This window comes from Anabrus simplex, chromosome 6, assembly GCF_040414725.1.
Source record: "Anabrus simplex isolate iqAnaSimp1 chromosome 6, ASM4041472v1, whole genome shotgun sequence".
Classification (NCBI taxonomy): Eukaryota; Metazoa; Arthropoda; class Insecta; order Orthoptera; family Tettigoniidae; genus Anabrus; species Anabrus simplex.
In genome coordinates, this window is record NC_090270.1 from 172,813,188 (window position 1) to 172,831,198 (window position 18,011).

At 37.6% G+C, this 18,011-nt stretch overlaps 1 protein-coding gene across 3 annotated transcripts in view; it reads left to right on the forward strand.

Moving 5' to 3' along the window:
• Positions 1–18,011, forward strand: part of LOC136876255 (uncharacterized) — a 145,305-nt gene that overhangs the window by 41,610 nt on the left and 85,684 nt on the right. Inside the window, exon 1 of one of the 3 annotated variants that reach the window (XM_067150059.2) lies at positions 1,181–1,318. The exons of the other annotated variants lie outside the window; for them this stretch is intronic. The gene's annotated coding sequence lies outside the window, so the exon portion shown is untranslated. Of the gene's footprint in view, positions 1–1,180; positions 1,319–18,011 lie in introns of those variants that run through there. 3 annotated transcript variants of the gene reach the window in all.

Genomic DNA, 18,011 nt, shown 5'->3' on the forward strand with positions numbered 1-18,011 from the left:
TCAGAACACCACAAGCTGGTGAGCCCTGCAACCTGAGCGCACAGCGGTCAATACGGGCACCGTGGGATGTAGGACCTACTTACGACACCATCGCGACTTTATCATTTCTTTTAAGACATCATATTAGGTATGTGTTAAGTTAGGAGTTAACTCAGACTATTCTCACGCTAATCAAATAGTGTTCTTTCGCCGATATCTTCAAGTCTTCCTATACCTATAAGTAGTGTTCTTACAGGCTTGTATCTTTTTTGTGGCTATCTTTCAAGTGATGCCTATTGTGAATAGTTTTGTTCAGACGAACTTCTGATTTATCACTGCTATCTTCAAGTTTTCATATTGTAAATATCAAAGTTCTATCAAATGTATTTCCTTCCTTTTACATGTCTGTCATTCTCTGAAAGTCATCAGCATTATTTTTGATAACACAAGTGTGGATAGACTCTGCTTTCTGTAATAAAGTTGTGTGTGTTGTCTAGTTCTGAAAATTGATCCTATTAGGACACAACATCTACACAGTTCACTTCAGAGTTTTCACACCTGGGTACAACACCATCCATGAATTCTTTTTAAAAGGTATCAGGATAGCTGAAAAAAGTTACTTGGAACAATGTAACCCTCTGGTATGGTACAACTTGACTGGTACTGTCTTACAGTACATAGAAGAGGAGGTGAGGTAGCCATGTACTGCAGAAACAACATAAAAAGCCAGGTGATAAGTATATCATCAAACAATACATAGCTAGGACAAGAGTTCATGTTTGTAGAGATCATTGTTAACCAACAGAGACTCGTGATAATTGTGTTACACAAGCCGCCCAAAATAAAAAATATGACAATTACAGGTTAAAAATTCAGTTTTGGTTCTGTATTAAAATGTAACATTAAAGATATTTAATTATTTAGGAGAATTTATTGAACTGATACCTATTCAATATTTATCATAATAATTATAAATTCATTTTACACTTCTAGGACATGTTTTGGCTCTTATTTTGTCCATCTTCAGCTAAAATCAAAATTGATTGGTCACTTTAAAAATGATATGTTATTTGCAAAGATACACATTAAAAACGCACACAATATTTTCTTTTATTTTTTACAAGTTGCTTTACGTCGCACCGACACAGATAGGTCTTATGACGACGATTGGACAAGAAAAAGCTAGGAGTGGGAAGGAAGTGGCTGTGGCCTTAAGGTACAGCTCCAACATTTTCCTGGTGTGAAAATGGGAAACCACGGAAAACTATCTTCAGGGCTGCCACTATCTCCCAATTAGTGGATACTGGACGCACTTCGGCGACTGCAGCTATCAAGCTCGGTAAGGTTCTCTTTTCAGATGTTTCTTGATGGATTATAAATTTGAAAATGTTGTCGTTGCTGGGACAAAACCTCCTATGTGATAATATTTTTGGAGATATACTGACCCGCAGCACATACATTATAAAGAGCGAGAATGCCTTGACAATATACACGCAATATTGCACCTGAGGTAACAGAACCTTTCCTGCCAAAATTCTAAGCTAAAATATTTCACATAAGAGGTTTTGCTCTGGCAGCGACGATGTTCTTTATAGTCTTTGGTAAAATGCAATTAAAAATGATATGCAGACGCCAGAATTTGTTGCCAACGTTTGTTATGGTGAATGCCGGTCATGAATTGCTGAAATAATAACACTTGTTTGGACCGCTGGCACTTTTATGTGGAACTGTGTATTGTTAATGTTGTCAGTATGGAACCTATCGACGTAGAATTATAGTGGGGAAATTCATGAAAGTCTTTATCAATTAGTTGTGAAGATCTAAACAGAAAAAAGAGAAAATACAGAAGATAAATAGGTATTCCTAATTGTCACGATAACAGATAGTGAAATAAGGTGAATAGTTGAATGCAATCACTTATGTTCTGTTTTCCAGTCTCTGATGTGTTGTCAGGTGTGGTGATTGTCTGAGCTAAAATTTGCAAAGATATTTCATTCTTAAAATTGTGTTTATATGAAAACATAACTGCTAAATTGATTGAAACATGAATAAAAGCTGAAATTAAGTTTATTTACGACTGAAGTCTTTTCAAATGAAATAAGTTTCATAATGATAGATCCGTATTGAACTGTGATTACAATAGAGTAAATTAATGTATTATTTGGGTCCACCTTTTCAATAAAAAATGTAAAGAGTTTAAATTACATAAATGATTAGGGACTAGTTTCGACCTAGTACTAGGTCATCGTCAGCCTAAAGTAAAATTAAAACACAAATACCAAAGAAATTAAACAATGTAAAGACACGTAAGGTCTCGTAAAAGTATATACCATGTGAGATATTGTGCAGCACTATGTTAAAAAAATAATTCTCTGAAAGAGATTCATGAAAAGTCCAGTGCACATTAAAAAGATGTTATAGATAGAAATCCTTGAGTTGCTGGATAAGGAGATTAGAATATGCTGGCTCCTTTAAGATGCAGGTATCCAAATTGAAGAACCACTGAGCCGAAGTTACGTTGTTTACTTATGAATAAAGTCCAGTGCGTCGTATTGCATTAGAAAGTCCAGTGCGCACTAAAAGGATGTTATAGAAAAAAATTCTTGAGTTGCTGGATAAGAAGATTAGAATATGCTGGCTCCTTTAAGATGCTGGTATCCAGTTGAAGAACCACTGAGCTGAAGTAACATCGTTTATTTACGATTAAATACCAGTGCGTCATATAGCATTAAAAGAGTTGATAGGGATGGAAATTTTTCAGTTGTGGGTCAAAGAATTCAACATATGCTGGCTTCTTAAATTTGCTGCTGTATATTCGAAGAACAACTGAGATGAAGTTACGTCATTTTTTAATATATTCATAGACCTAAAAACACATGGATGCTGGAAAGGCTCTTCAGTTTTTTGAAACTTGAAGGAAGGTAATTGTTGCGCTTGGAGGCTTAAGAATACATAGATGCGCTACATTACGTTAAAAAATAGAGATCCATAAAAAGGTCCAGTGCACCGTATAAATGTAACAAGTTGTAAAAGTAATCGTTAAGTTGTTGGTCATGGAAATCAAAAAAGGTTGGTTTTCAAGTGATGCTGCTGTTCATTCAATGATCAATTGCAATTACAGTAACATTATCTTCTCAAGATGTTCATAAACTTGAAATAAATGTCGATGCGAAGTAAGATGCTAGAAGAAAGTTCTTCTGTTTCTAGAATCTTGAAGGACGATGGATGTTACACGAGGAAGATTAACATATATGGAGTTAAATAAAGGTGGATAGAAATTCGTGGTTCAATGCAGACCATACATTTGACTCCGAATAAATGACAGCAAGGAAGGAAAGAAAGATATTTGGTCAGGTGGAAGAAAATATTTAAATAAATATGTCATAAGGGAATTAATGCGCGTTGTAATAAGCTGAAGAGAGAAATGGGGGTAGGTGAGGTTCAAAGGAAATCTTGAGGAGGTGAAGGGAGAAAAAGAAAGGGGGGAGGGGGAGAGGATATTAAGGCGGAGCTGAGGGATGTGGGAATATGGAAGATTGTTTAAGAAAAGTACTATAGATGGAATGAAAAATCGGACCTTTAATATTTGATTTTGATTGTCTGAAAAGCTGAATGAGCAGGTCAAAAAGAGTCTAAGAAACAGGAAACTTTAACCAAGAATCTCAATAATCTCAAAGCCAAGAAAACAATGTATGTATGTTCAGTCCGTCAGCAGTGCCGCTAGTAGGATCCTCAACAGCTCTGCCATCAGCTGTCATAGATGACCTAGGCATCACTGAAGAGGCATACTAGGGAAATGAATAGTGAGTTAGTTTCCCGTTGCTTTCCTCACCGAGCCAGAGTTTCTATTACATATCAGTCTGCCAAGCCCACTGAAATGCATACACCAACCGACTCTATGAGCAACATTTTCACGCCATTCATAGCAGGGACTGGCTGCATAAGGATTGGCATTACTAGCATCGCTCCTACCTCAGTCACTTTCATATTGTCAAAGCCAAGGATAAGACAGAGACAGATCTATAAAAGTAACAAAATTGCTCTAGCATATACCAGAAGACATAGTGCACTGTAAACAGTAGGTCCTGCCAGCAAGGGCAGAGAAAATAATACACAAGACTAATAGCAATTCTGGAACTTTACAGAGCAATACCACCCATATCTTTCACCCACCCACATTCTACACAATCAAATAGCAGAAGTAAAAGAGAACATAATATTAACAAAGGCTGTCAAAGGAAACCACCATCATCTTCATTTCCCGTTTCCAGCTTCCCAGGTCGGGTTCTGAATCAAGGACCTCCATCGCTGCCTGTCTCTCCACCGCTCTTCTCCTTTTTTAAGTACATCTTCTGGTTTTCCTCCCCTCTTCCCTATGCACTCCCACACCGAATCTGTCCGCCTCTTTTGGGGTCTTCCTTGTGGTCACTTCTTTGAAGAAAATATTTTTGGCACTCTTCTTTTCTCCCATTCTCATCATATGCTTTAGCTTTGTTGTTTCTATCCTGTCTTGAAGTTTCAAGATTCCCATCCTTTTCCTTATCTCTTCATTTCCAGTTCTATCCTTTCTGGCCTTACCTTGATACCTCTTAGGAATTGCATCTCCTCTGCCTGTATTCTACTCCCCTCTCGTTTTGTTGTAATCCATGATCCAGTTGCATGTGTTAGAATGGCTTCATAATAGGTTGAATGTAATACTTTCTTACATTTCTTCAGGATGTCTTGGTTCCACAAAATACTTCTTACACTCTGCTAGAAGCTGTTTGCTTGTTGTATTCTTTCCCAATTCCATTGGTTATTTTTCCATCTTCTGTGATCACACTTCCCAAGTACTTGAAACTTTTAACCCCTTCCAGAATTTTCACATTCATTTTTATCTTTCCCCTTCCTTCCTTCCTTCCTTCCTTCCTTCCTTCCTTCCTTCCTTCCTTCCTTCCTTCCTTCCTTCCTTCCTTCCTTCCTTCCTTCCTTCCTTCCTTCCTTCCTTTCCCTTGTCATAACTATTGTTTTATTTTTCTCTTAGCTTACTTTCATCCCTAATTTTTCTGTCTCTTGATTCCATACATCTACTTGTATTCTATTTCATCCTCTCTCCATATCACTATATCATCTGCAAACAACATGGATTTTGTTGCCTGTCTTCCCAATATCTGTGTAATGTTCTTAGGAATTCATCCATGACTATGATGAATGGTATAGGGGATAGTACACTTCCCTGTTGGAGACCAGTTTCAACTTTAAACCATTTTGTTTTTCCTATACTAGTCTTCACACTACTAACACAGTTTTGTACATAGCTTTTATCATGTGCATTTCCACTCTGTTAACTTCTTTTTTTTTTTTTAATGTGTCCCATACCAACTGTCTGGGCACACTGTCATAAGCTTTCTCAATATCAATAAATGTCATCACCATGTCTTTTCCAAACTCCCATCTTTTCTCCATCATATGTCTTAATGTACAGATCAGGTCAAACATTGATCTCTTTCCTAAAACCATACTGTTCTTCCACTTCTCCTAGCTTCCTCCTCAGTCTTCCTTCCAATTCTCTCTCAAAGATCTTAGCTACATGGGCAATAAGGGTGATCTGTCTGTAGTTATTACATTCCTTTTTATCACCTTTTTAAAAATATCAGGATAATTAAACCCTTTCCCACTCTTCTGGGATCTCTTCCTTCCTCCATATAATTCTAAATAATCTATACAGCTACTGTAGGCCTATTGGTCCTGCTGCTTTCATCATTTCCATAGTTACCTCATCCACTCCTGCTACTTTACTGCTCTTCACCTTTTGTATGGCTTCCTCTGTTTCTAACATTATCTCCTTTTCTTTTTCTTCTTCTTTCCCCTTTGTTTCTTCTTGCTCCTTCTCATCTTCCAGTTCACTGTACTTAATATTTAGCAATTCTGAGAAGTACTCTTCCCATCTTTTTAGTATGTCATCTCTTTGTGTCAATATCTGCTCTGTTTCAGTTTTTACCAATCTTGTATCTTCCCTATTTCTTAAACTATTCTTCACCAAACCATACAAAACCTTTTTACTTCCCTTTATATCCTCCTGTAAAGTTTCTGTGAAACTTTCCCAGCTCTTCCATTTCTCTTCTTTTACTATTTTCTTACATACCTTTTTGGCTTCTTCATATTTCTGCCAATTCTCTGTATTATTGCTGCCTATCCACTTCCTCCAAGCCATTTGTTTTTGTTTAACTGCTTCCTTTACTTTGCTGTTCCACCAAGGAGTGTCCTTTTCCTTTTTCCTCCCTGATATTCTTCCACAGGTGTTTACTGCACACTTAACAAAACCATTTCTGAAACATGTCCATCCCTCTTCCACACTGTTCACGCCATCTTTGGGAATTTCTTTCTTCAGATCCTCTTGAAACTTTTCCCTTATTTCTTTTTTAACTTCCATCCCTTTTTCCTATTAACTTCATTATTTTACCAAGTCTTAATTTGGCTACCACCACTTTATGGTCTACTTGGAAATCTGCTGTTGGCATTGCTGTCACATCTTCCAGTTGTATATGTTTCTCCTTCTCCACCAGAATAACATCAATCATTATCTTTGTCTTTCTGTCACCTCAACCATATCTAGTTATTTTTTGTAAGTTCTTTTTTCTAAACCATGTATTTCCAACAATTAATCCATTCCTTCTACAAAAATCTATTACCAAATCTTCTTCTTCATCTTGGTTTCCGTAACTATAGGGGCCAATTATCTCTTCTTTTCCGTGTCTGTCTGTTTCAACATGTGCATTCATGTCTCCCGTTGTTATAACATTTTTGTCTTCAATACATCTTTCCAGTTCTTCTAGAAACTCTTGTAAACATGCATCTGCATTCCCCGATTGGGGTGCATAAACCTGTATAAAATCCTTGATTCGACTCTCAAGTCCATGTCTAACTTTAATTATCCTGCCACTGATCTGGTCAATTTTGTCCACATACTGCACTAGGTCTTCTCTCAATATAACACCAACACCATTTGTTGCCATCTTTCCTTCACTCCAATATATTCTATACCTTTTCTTCAATTCTTTTTGACCTTTCCCCTTCCATTTTGTCTCACTCATTCCCATCATTGCTATGTCTTTCTTCTCCATATACTCTATCAGTTGTTCTACCTTGCTATTCAAAATCATGCCACTGATGATACCGATTCTGGTGATGTCTGGTAGCCCACTTCTCACATTTCCCCCAGTGCACCGGGGGATGCGCATCACTCCAGGGGGCCGACCTAGCATTTTCCAAGGCCTCGATTCAGTCGCAATCATTTTATAGGCTGTTTGTGCAATGGGTTCGCCACTCCCAAAGGTATTTTTATTACCTTTTGCCAGGTTCAAATTAGGCCGCCCTAATATGGAGTCGGGCACCTTTTGTAGTACAGATTCTACGGGTTTGCCCCTTCCGCCATCTCCACCATACCGAAATCCATGTTCTCCGCCGTAGATGCCTTTGAGGTCTTCACCCATAACCCAGGGCAAGGGCCCTCCATATTGATGACCCCTGGAGAGAGGGTGTCCCAGTATTTTAAAGCCCCTAGGAATTGTGCTACTTGTTGGTCCGCCGGTTGTATTGGGTATTTCAAGCAACCCTGCATACTGTAAGGGACCTCCTATCCGCCACCCGGGGATGCGCACTGTAGGGATAAGGTTCCCCTAGTTACTTATCGGAAGTTAATCCCACCCACAAAGTCTGAGGTTATTTGCAGAGTGACAAAGGAAATACGATAGTTTTTTTCATCCCCATAATGATGCTACACTCCTAATTAAGTCTTCAGGTGGTGCAGAGCAAAATAATGGACTGGAGAGAACAACGAACAACAGACATGAATGCAGCAATAAAACATCACCATAACACAAGACTTACCCTTTTCTCTCCTAAGATAGTCCACCGTAAAGCATGCGGATAAGCCACCCTAAAAAAATGTGTATGTTGGGTAATCAGCCCGAAGGCTGGTTTGATCGCCCACAGCTCCACTAACAGCTGTCATAGATAGCCTAGGTTTCACTGAAGAAACATACTAGGAAAATGAAAAGTGAGGTTGTTTCCTGTTGCTGTCCTCACTGAGCCAGAAGTTGCTATTACATATCAGTCTACCAAGCCCACTGAAAGGCATGTACCAACCGACCCTATGAGCGATATTTTCACACCATTCATAACAGGGACTGGTTGCAGAAGGAATGGTACTACCAGCTTCGCTCATACCTCGCTCACTTTCATATTGTCAAAGCCAAGGATGAGACTGAGACAGGTCAGTGAAAGTAACCAATTTATTCTAGCCCATACCAGAAGATATACTGCACTGTAAACACTACATCTCGCCAGCAAAGGCATTTGAAAAAGAAAAGAAAGTGTGAATCCCGGTATGGGAGGCTGCTATAACTACTATAAGTGTCACAACTCATCAAATCTATGAGAAAATATAATTTGATACTAAAACAAATAAGCAAATACAATTTGGAATGAAAAACTTAGTGATGTTGGTAAAAATCATGAATAAACTTCCTAACTCAACAAGTAACTACTGTCGGCGTAGAAAGTATGTGCAGTCGAGTTAAAACGGTAATAAAATTTGAATCTGTCCACCAATCTATAATACAATCACACCATCGTGAAGCTTGTTTTATTATGCGTTCTTTGGTGGTATTTGCATATTTTTATTATGTTTCTTGTGAAAGTTATATTAGGCGGAATGCAAAAAGTACCTATTTTCTTGCCCTTTTTTTTGTAAACAACAACTTTGTAGTACCATTACTTGAAAACGCGCTGTCCGATTTTCATGAAATTTGGGTGGATTATGGAATGCACTATTATAAATATATTTCTGATGTTTAATTACTTTACACACTTTGGCTAAGAAAGTAGTTATTGTTTATGGAAAAGGCTGTCCGTTTGATACTGGATTGTCTTCCGAAATAAAGATTGAGTTCATCAGAAAGGTCTGAAGGTATTTTGTTTCAAAACGTTGTGTACCGAAAACTTAGTGATTTCTGTATATTATACCGATTTTTATTTGAAAGCGAGTGAGCGATAGGCGCTCCGGCATGAAATCAGCTTGCTTTCGCCGGGAGTAGTACAACTAACAGGTAAGGCCAGTTAGCGCAAGCCTGAATGTGTTTCGCCAGAAAGAACTCTTGAATAGACCTGCCAATTACTCCAATAGTGAATTGATCCACTTGCAAACTCGGCTGTCCGCTTGATTTCCACTTCCTCTTAAACGGAGTCGACAAATCAGCACACAATTTTTTTTTTTTTGGTTGCATTTTTCCGCTTTAACTTTCTGCCCTGATCGGAGCAAAATACCACAACAATCTGCCACTCCTTGGCACACAAGATATCGATTTTCACGTAGACGTTCTCTCTCTAGTGTGAAAAAGCAAATTGCACTTACAATCATACGTATTTCACCTTCCTTAAAACATGATCTTGGAGACATTTTAAATTCTGATACTGAAAGCCCAGATGAATGCAGATGAATGGAAATACCATGATTCATCTGCTTTTCATCTTATCGTGAAAGGGAGCTCACGCAATGGGATTTACCCGCTGACTGGACAACCCTTTGCTCAATCTGCTTGACACGCCTGAGTGCAGATCGCTCGCTCGCTTTCAAATAAAAATTGGTACAAATCATTGTGCGTTTTTGGTATACAACGATTTGAAACATAAAACTTCAGACCTTTGTGATGAACTCGATCTCGATTTTGGAAGACCACCCATTATCAAACGGGCAGTCTTTTACAAAAAACAGTAACAACTATTTTGCCAAAGTGTGTAAAGTAATTAAATATCAGAAATATATTTATAATAGTGCAGTCCATAATCCACCTAAATTTCATGCAAATTGGACAGCGCGTTTTCATGTAATTTTACTACAAAGTTGTAGTTTACAAAATACAGGCAAGAAAATAGGTACTTTTTGCATTCCGCCTAATATAAATTTTACAAAAATATGCAGATACCACCAAAGAACGCAGAATAAAATAAGCTTTACAATGGGGTGATTATATTTTATATTAGCGGACCAGTTCAAATTTTATTAGCGGTTAAACTTGACCGCACATACTTTCTGTGCCGACAGTAGTAACATAGTGAAGATTTAATTTAAATGGGATCCTAATTTTTTATTAAAATCCAATAACAAGATTGAGTAATGTACGTTACGGGTAAATCACATGTGTAAACCAAATGAGGTTGGTAGGTTGCATTGGAATTCTCTGAAATTCTCAGTTAATGCATCAGTACTCACAATAGCCAAACCATTAAATTAAATGAAACTGTAAGAACAACAGGAGGATGAAATCAATAGAACATAAGGCAGGTTAGGACATAAGTGCCCCCAACATCAATGAGTGAGTTCAATTCTAATAAATCCAATAGATGAGAAATAAGATAATAAATACAGCCAAATCACCCAAATAAAATCCACTGAAGAAAATGACTGCAGAGAACATAAAAATGTCAATCATTCCAATTGAAGTTCGTGAGAATCTATATATATAAAATAAGAGTTTTGTCTGTACATTGCTCATAATTTAAAAAGGATGGTATTTCTGTATCGGTCGTGTCCATAGTAGCAAGGAAATGCACTTTTTAATTTTCTGTAATTTCTGTCTGCATGTGTGTACACGCATCACAAGAAAATGGCTGAAGAGAATTTAATGAAAATTGGTCTGTAGTGTTTGAGAATAAGTCGCTACAATCTAGGCCATAAATAATCTTATTCACGCTGAGAGAAATTGTAGTTTAGGGGGAAGGCCTAAAATTTAATTCTCAAATATTTGTTATTACTGGTCCTATCTTAATGAAAATCGGTATGCAAAGTCAGGAAATAAGTTGCTACAATCTAGGCCATAAATAATCTTATTCAAGCTGAAAGAAATTGTAGTTTAGGGAAGGCCTCAAATTAAATTCTCAAATTTTTATGTTATTAGAGGTCCTATCTTAATGAAAATCTGTATGCACAGTCGGGAAATAAGTTGCTACAATCTAGGCTATAAATAATTTTATTCACCCTGAGTGGAATGGTAGTTTAGGAGAAGGCCTAAAATTGAATTATCAAATATTTGTGTTGTTAGTAGTCCTATCGACAAATGCTACATTACTAAATTTATATAGTATTAAATTTCCGATCATTTATCTTATAAATTTTTTACTGTACCGGTTATCATAACAGAGATATTCACGAATTTGGATTTTTGTTGCTAAGTCCATATCAGCGCCAAGTCACGAGAAAATGGGTAAACAGAATTTAATGAATATCGTTATGTAAAGTTGGGGAATAAGGAACTACAGTCTACGCTATGAATAATTTTGTAAGACACCCTAATATCACAGAGTCTAAAGAAAAATGTGAAGGCTTACAGTACGGAAAGCTCATAACATTGAGCAACAATAACATTACCTTGACCATTGTTTGTTGTGATGTGCTTTGTGTCTTCTGTTGCCGCTCATGTCCGATAGGTGGGATTACTGCTGTATACAGAGTTTTAAAAAAATTTGCTTTACGTCGCCCCGACATAGATAGGTATTATGGCGATGATGGGATAGAAAAGGGCTAGGAATGGGAAGGAAGTGGCCTTGGCGTTAATTACGGTACAGCCCCAGCATTTGCCTGTTGTGAAAATGGGAGACAACGGAAAACCATCTTCAGGGCTGTCGACAGTGGTTTTCGAACCCACTATCTGCTGAATGCAAATTCACAGCTACGCGCCCCTAACCGCATGGCCAACTCGCCCGGTCGTACAAAGTATAACAGCCTGCCTGAATATTGGCGGGAAGTAGCTGGGGAGTTAGATAACTTTCTTCTTAAGTATGCCATTCCTCTGGTTCTTGAATTTTCTCATACTACTGGTACGTAACACATTGGTTCATCGTAGCATTCGAGCTATTCAATCCCTACTCTGAGGCACTGTTCATTAAAAGTGAGAAAATGTGCGGTTTTTCATTTGAGCGAGTATTTTATATGATAACATTGCTTTTAACCCCCACATTCCTACTGGCCTAAGTTAACTGTAGTTAGGTAAACCACAAAGACAGTCTTTCTGAGAATCCCGTAGCGAAGCACTGGTACATCAGCTAGTCATAAATAAATCATGTCATGAGCTAAAGCCAAATTCCACAGTATCAAATCACTAGGTCCACAGCAACCACAGGGGGGGGGAAACAAACTTCTGCCCACATATGGCAAGATCAAAGGTACATTCCAGGAGACAAGGGAAATGCCCACATTTGAACATACGAAAAACAAAATAAGTTAGTAGCGGGTAACAATGTTAAGTTCAAAAAAATAAAAATTATCATTTCAAAGCCCCATAGAAAATCATGGCAAATCCCAGTGCAATCACAATCAATAAGAGTACAAATTTTTCCCCAGGACTTTTTAATGTAACATAATTATGTTCCAGCATGGTAAAATCTTAATAGAACATATGAAGGAAAAGTATTGAATTTCAAATTACCATTGGAGGAACACGTGAAATTAAGTTAAATATAAATGAAGGATTGTAAATCTCTCTTATATTGAAGTGATTACCTCATTCAGGGAGGAAAACAAATTCATGCAGAAGTGAACAATTGGAACATACAGTAACGTTTTGAATTAAAAGTTTCTAAATACAATGCCCAAAAAGAAATATAAGGATATAGGTGTACCACACCAACCTATGTAAAACATTATCATAACATAATGAAAGGAATTAAACATTAATACTATAAAAGCTAATAAATAAGTTAGAAAGACCTAAAAGAGAGAAAAGAAATAACCTCAACATAATACTCAACAATAATAATTAAAATTCATTTAAATAAGGGGCAGTTAGTACAGGTAAGCAATATCAATACCAGGGCGAGCAGTGAATTTAATAAGTGAGTAAGAAAAGTTTAGTGTTAGGAAAATTTAGCTTGTAAAATGAACGGAGAAAGCACAAATTCAAGTTAAACGCTTCACTGCCAGGGTTACCTTAACAAAAAATAAATTGCTTATCAAATTCTACATTTGAAAGCTTACATATTAAATGAAACAATCACAATGTAAATTTAAAAGGTGAAACAATAATTAATACTCAAAATTCAACCGATTAATAAGAGTATTTTTTCGAATTTCCATGGCTCCCTTGGTGTGGGTTGGTAACATCATGTGTTTACTAACCAGTTTCTCATAATTGCACTGATTCCAAGATGAAATAAAATCATGTATCACACTAAAAAGGTTCATGCAGTAAAGTATAATGATATATTACTCACAAAATTTCCACTTCTGTTGTAATGAGTATGACTTACTGCAAGATATCCTTATCAGTTATCTTACACATTCTCCAGAAAAAAAAAATTTGAACACTATTACGTTGATTGAGTTAAAATAAAGAGCAAACCACAAGGTTTAATTAACATCTTCCCTTCATCCTACTCCAGCCGGATGAAGTTCCACAGGTCTGCGTTTCATCTTGAAGCGAGGGTGGTGTGCCATTGCGGACTCACCACCAAAACAAGTCTACTCCCTGCTAGCTCAGGAGACGAACAGACACCGAAACGGCGAGGTGGGGATGCTCTCGTGGTGCTTGTAATGCTGAAATTTTGTTGGACATTGTCAGGATGGCACATGAAGATGTGGTTAATACAGATACATTGTGTCTGGTAAAAATTTGCAATTCATTGTGGTGCCCATGAAGTTAACCTGAATAAATTAGATGAAATTAAATTAATGAAATAAATGAAATAATGTGTTAGTTAGATGGCATAGGTTATATGAGCATTACTTTTCAATACAGCTGGAGGTGTGTGATCTATTGTTGTGTGTGCTTCAGACTAACTGTTGTGAGATTCAAATGAAAAGGAAGGAGCGGGGAGGGGGAAGGTCCTTAAGGAGAGGGTGGAGAGGAAGGGGGAATTAAGGTGGGGCTGAAGGATGTGGGGAAAAAGGATGGCTGTTGAGGAAAGGTGCTGTGAATATTATGAAAAACTGAATTATGACTTGTTGGTTTCATGTTACTGAAAATGGGAATTAGAGGTTCAAAAAGGATATTTGGCTTTTCTGAAATTTCATTAAGATGTATGATTTGGGTTCAAATATTGATCTAAATGTATGAAGCAGCTTTCGGTAATGTTAAGGAGGGGTCCTTTGTTGATAATTTTGAGAATTTCCATATCTTGTTTTATGTCTGTGAATTTGTGATTATAGTCATGCATATGCTGTCCTACAGCTGAAAATTTATTGTATTTTAGGGCATTGACGTGTTCTGAGTACCTTATATTAAAATTTCTCCCGGTCCGACGTAAGAAGAATTACAACTGTTGCAAATGATCCTGTATACTCCTGATTTTGAATAACTATTGAACTTGTTTATGGATCATTATGTAAGACTTGTTTGTTTTGAAAGCTACTTGTGCTTTTTAAAGATGTTGGTGACTTGGTAGATTTGTTCGCTGAACGTAAAGATAGAAAGAGAGGAGTTGTGTTTCTTATCTTTTTTCAAGGTGGTAGAAGGACGGTATTTATATTTATTGATTATTTTTTCTATAAAGAAACTGTTGTATCCATTGCATTTAGCTATGTTATGAATAGTGTTCAACTCATTTTTGAGGTCTCGTTAGACATTGGAACACCATGCTGTTGTATGCTGCTCATTTGTGAATTTGGGGGGGGGGGGGGTAAAGAATCTTGACGGATTGCGGTGACTGTTTGGGTGGGTTTTCTGAAAATCTTATATCTTAAGTAGCTTGGGTGTCTGATAATAGTTAGGTCTAAAAAAATTATTTTCTGTTCAATTTTGGATTCAAGTGTGAATTTTATATGTGAATTTTATTTAGATTAATGAGAGTGGTAGCTGTGTTTGTAATGCTCTCATCCATGATTACTATGCTGTCATCTGCAAATCTTGCCCAGACAAGGATGTTGTTAAAAGTTATTATTATCATTAATTTTGGTATGTTACAAAAAATCCAGGTAAATCTCAGCTAAGATACCCGAGGCTGGTGATCCCATAGCCAATCCCTCTTGTTGATAAATAACATTATCAAAAGTGAAATACTTGTTGTTTATAACTAACTTAAGTATAGACATGAAATCTTGTATTTCTAGTATACTTAAGCCACTGTATTTGCTTAAATTGTTTTGAGTGATGGGGTATATTTTGGAGGTTTGTATGCTAGGATACAGGTTTACAATATCGAATGAGCGGAGAGAATGATTGGATTGAATGTTAAAATTTTTAAATTTATCGATCAGTTCTTGAGTGTTTTTGACGGATTTGTTTGACAAGAAATAATAGTTTCTTCTTAAAAATATTTGAATAAATTGTGATGCTTTGTATAAGGGACTCTGTCTATAGTTAATGATCGGGCGAATGGGGGCGCCAGTTTTGTGTATTTTGGGGAGGGCTTTGGCGGTGGGTAAACCTGGGTTCATTTTAATTAATTTAGTTTTTTCTTGATCTGTTAAAAGATGTGAAGTATTCTTGAGGGTCTGCGTAAGTTGATGTTGGATCTCACGTTAGGGTCTTTCATTATTGGAGAGAATGAGCTATCTTTAAAAAATTGATTTGTTTTGCTTACATATTCATTCTTGTCCATTATGGCAGTAGTATTGCCTTTAGCTGCTTTCATAATTATGAGATTATCATCATTGATTTTCTTTTTTAGAGCATGTATTTTCTTTTGTGCGAGGATAGAATCTTTGTAGCTATTGTTGTCATGAGTAAGGGGTGAATTATGGGAATTATTTTCTGGGTTGAGAACGGAATTTAATTTTCTTCTTACTTCAAATCTTACTTCGTCTTGTAGAAGTAAGTTGCATTACGGAAAATAGTTTTAAAGTCCTAAACCAATAAAATTCCTAATAATTGTTGTGAAAAAAGATTATTACAAAAACCAAATAATTCTTTTCAGATGGCACCTTTTTGAATATAAGTGAAGACCCTACCAATAGAATTCAGAAAATGTCTTAAACCTTTGAGCAGTTCCACATATATCAACATGGCTCACCCTGCCGGAGCCCTTCTTAAGATTCACAAAAAGGACATTCCTATTTGACCAATCATTAATTTCAAGAAAAGTCCTGCCTACAGATTTTCTCAATTTATTAAAAGATTTCTAACCAAACATTATAATTTTTCGAACAAACGCCTGTAATATCTTCTATAATATTACAAGAAAACTCTTACTAAATTCCTTTCACACAGTGCACTCTTAAGACATCACCAGTATGCAAGCATCCCTGCAGCAGAAACCATAAATCTAGTTGAAAATAAATAAATAGAACAACTTAAGTAAACTGGAAATAGAGGAATTCTTAAACATTTTCAAGTTTGTATTAGATAATAATTTTTCAACTTTAAGAATAACATCTACCACCAGAAAGGATTGTCAATGGGACCATCCACTTCAGGCATACTGACAGATTTTCGTTGACAGTTTAGAGAGCACACAAATAATCAACTACACTAGTGTCTAAACGTTAAGCATTAGTTACGGATAAGCAGTGCAACAGGGAATAGACTGCAAATCGCATGACATATGCAGCTACCAACCTTACGTGTTCGCTCTGTATAGGAAAGGAGTGTTCCATGCTTTGACTAGCGGTGTAACCGCAAGGTACACACAGCCAGTGCCTGCGCCCCATATTCCCTTAGTTGTGTTTGCCCTATTATATTGTGCGGAGTGTAGCCTCGTGGTGAACATGACAACATAATGACACAATGACGCCATTTGAACCCCGTTTTGCAGGGTAGAATACTCGGCCGCCTGGAAGCAGGCCAGACACAGACCGAAGTTGCAGTATCCTTGAATTTGCCATAAAGTGTCTTTTCCAGGCTTTGGAGACTATTTCGAGACACAGGAGGCCATCTCAGGGGTTGCCGTTTCCTGGCAAACTGTGTACCGAAGACTCAGAACAGCAGGGCTGTTTGCCAGACACCCAGCTGTGTGCATCCCGCTCACTCCAGCACAGAGACGGTGCCCATTTATTGTGGAGCTGTCAGCATCGAAACTGGACCATGAATGAATGGAGGGATGTGCTCTTCACAGATGAATCCCGCTTCAGTTTGCAGAACGATTCCTGTCCCACATTAATCTGGAGAGAACCGGGTAGCTGATACAACCACAGGAACATCGTGGAACGGGACCTGTATGGTGGTGGTGGCAGCGTCATGGTGTGGGGCGGCATCATGTTGAATGGCCCTACAGACCTGCACATCTTCATGGGTGGTCCGAGGAACACTGTTCACACTCGGAGATACAGGGATGAGGTATTGAGACCACGTTCGACTCTTCAGATGTGCGGTTGGTCCAGACTTCCTCGTAATGGACGATAATGCACGACCGCACCACGTTGCTTTGGTGGATGAATTTCTGGCTGGGGAAAACATTCATCGCATGGACTGGCCAGAGAGGTGTGTGGATCTGAATCCTATTGAACATGCCTGGGATGCATTGGGGAGGCGATTTGCATCCCATCAGCCTCCACCAAGGACCCTCCAAGACCTTCACATTGCCCTTTCGGAGGAATGGGATCGACTGCCACAAGAGCTCTTGGACCATCTGATATAGAGCATGCCACGTTGCTGCGAAGCATGTGTGGCCATTAGGAGTAACCATACACCCTATTAACAGCATATTTTGTTGTGGAAGACATTGCCAAGTTTTGTTGTCAAAGGTGTACCTTAGCTATCAGAACCTTTCTGATACTGTTTTTTCGGACAAGTTGTGACATATGGTGTGCGAGTCAGCTTCCGTTTGTTCAGCAATCCGTCTGACATTCCTATCGGGCGGTATGGCCTCGTTTAGTGATTATGCTTAACTTTTGGACACTAATGTAGATACGTAGATGTGTTAACTATAATAGACCGAGTAGCCTGCAGTAAAACTGTTTTAGATCAGCTTAACTCCATATGTCCATGTATCAAATTCACACATGAACCAGAAGTAAATAAAACAATCAACTTTCCAGACCTCAAAGTCATCAGAAGCAATGATTCCCTTAAGTTTGATATTTATAGAAAGCCCACCCAGACAATCAGTGTTATTAGAAAAGA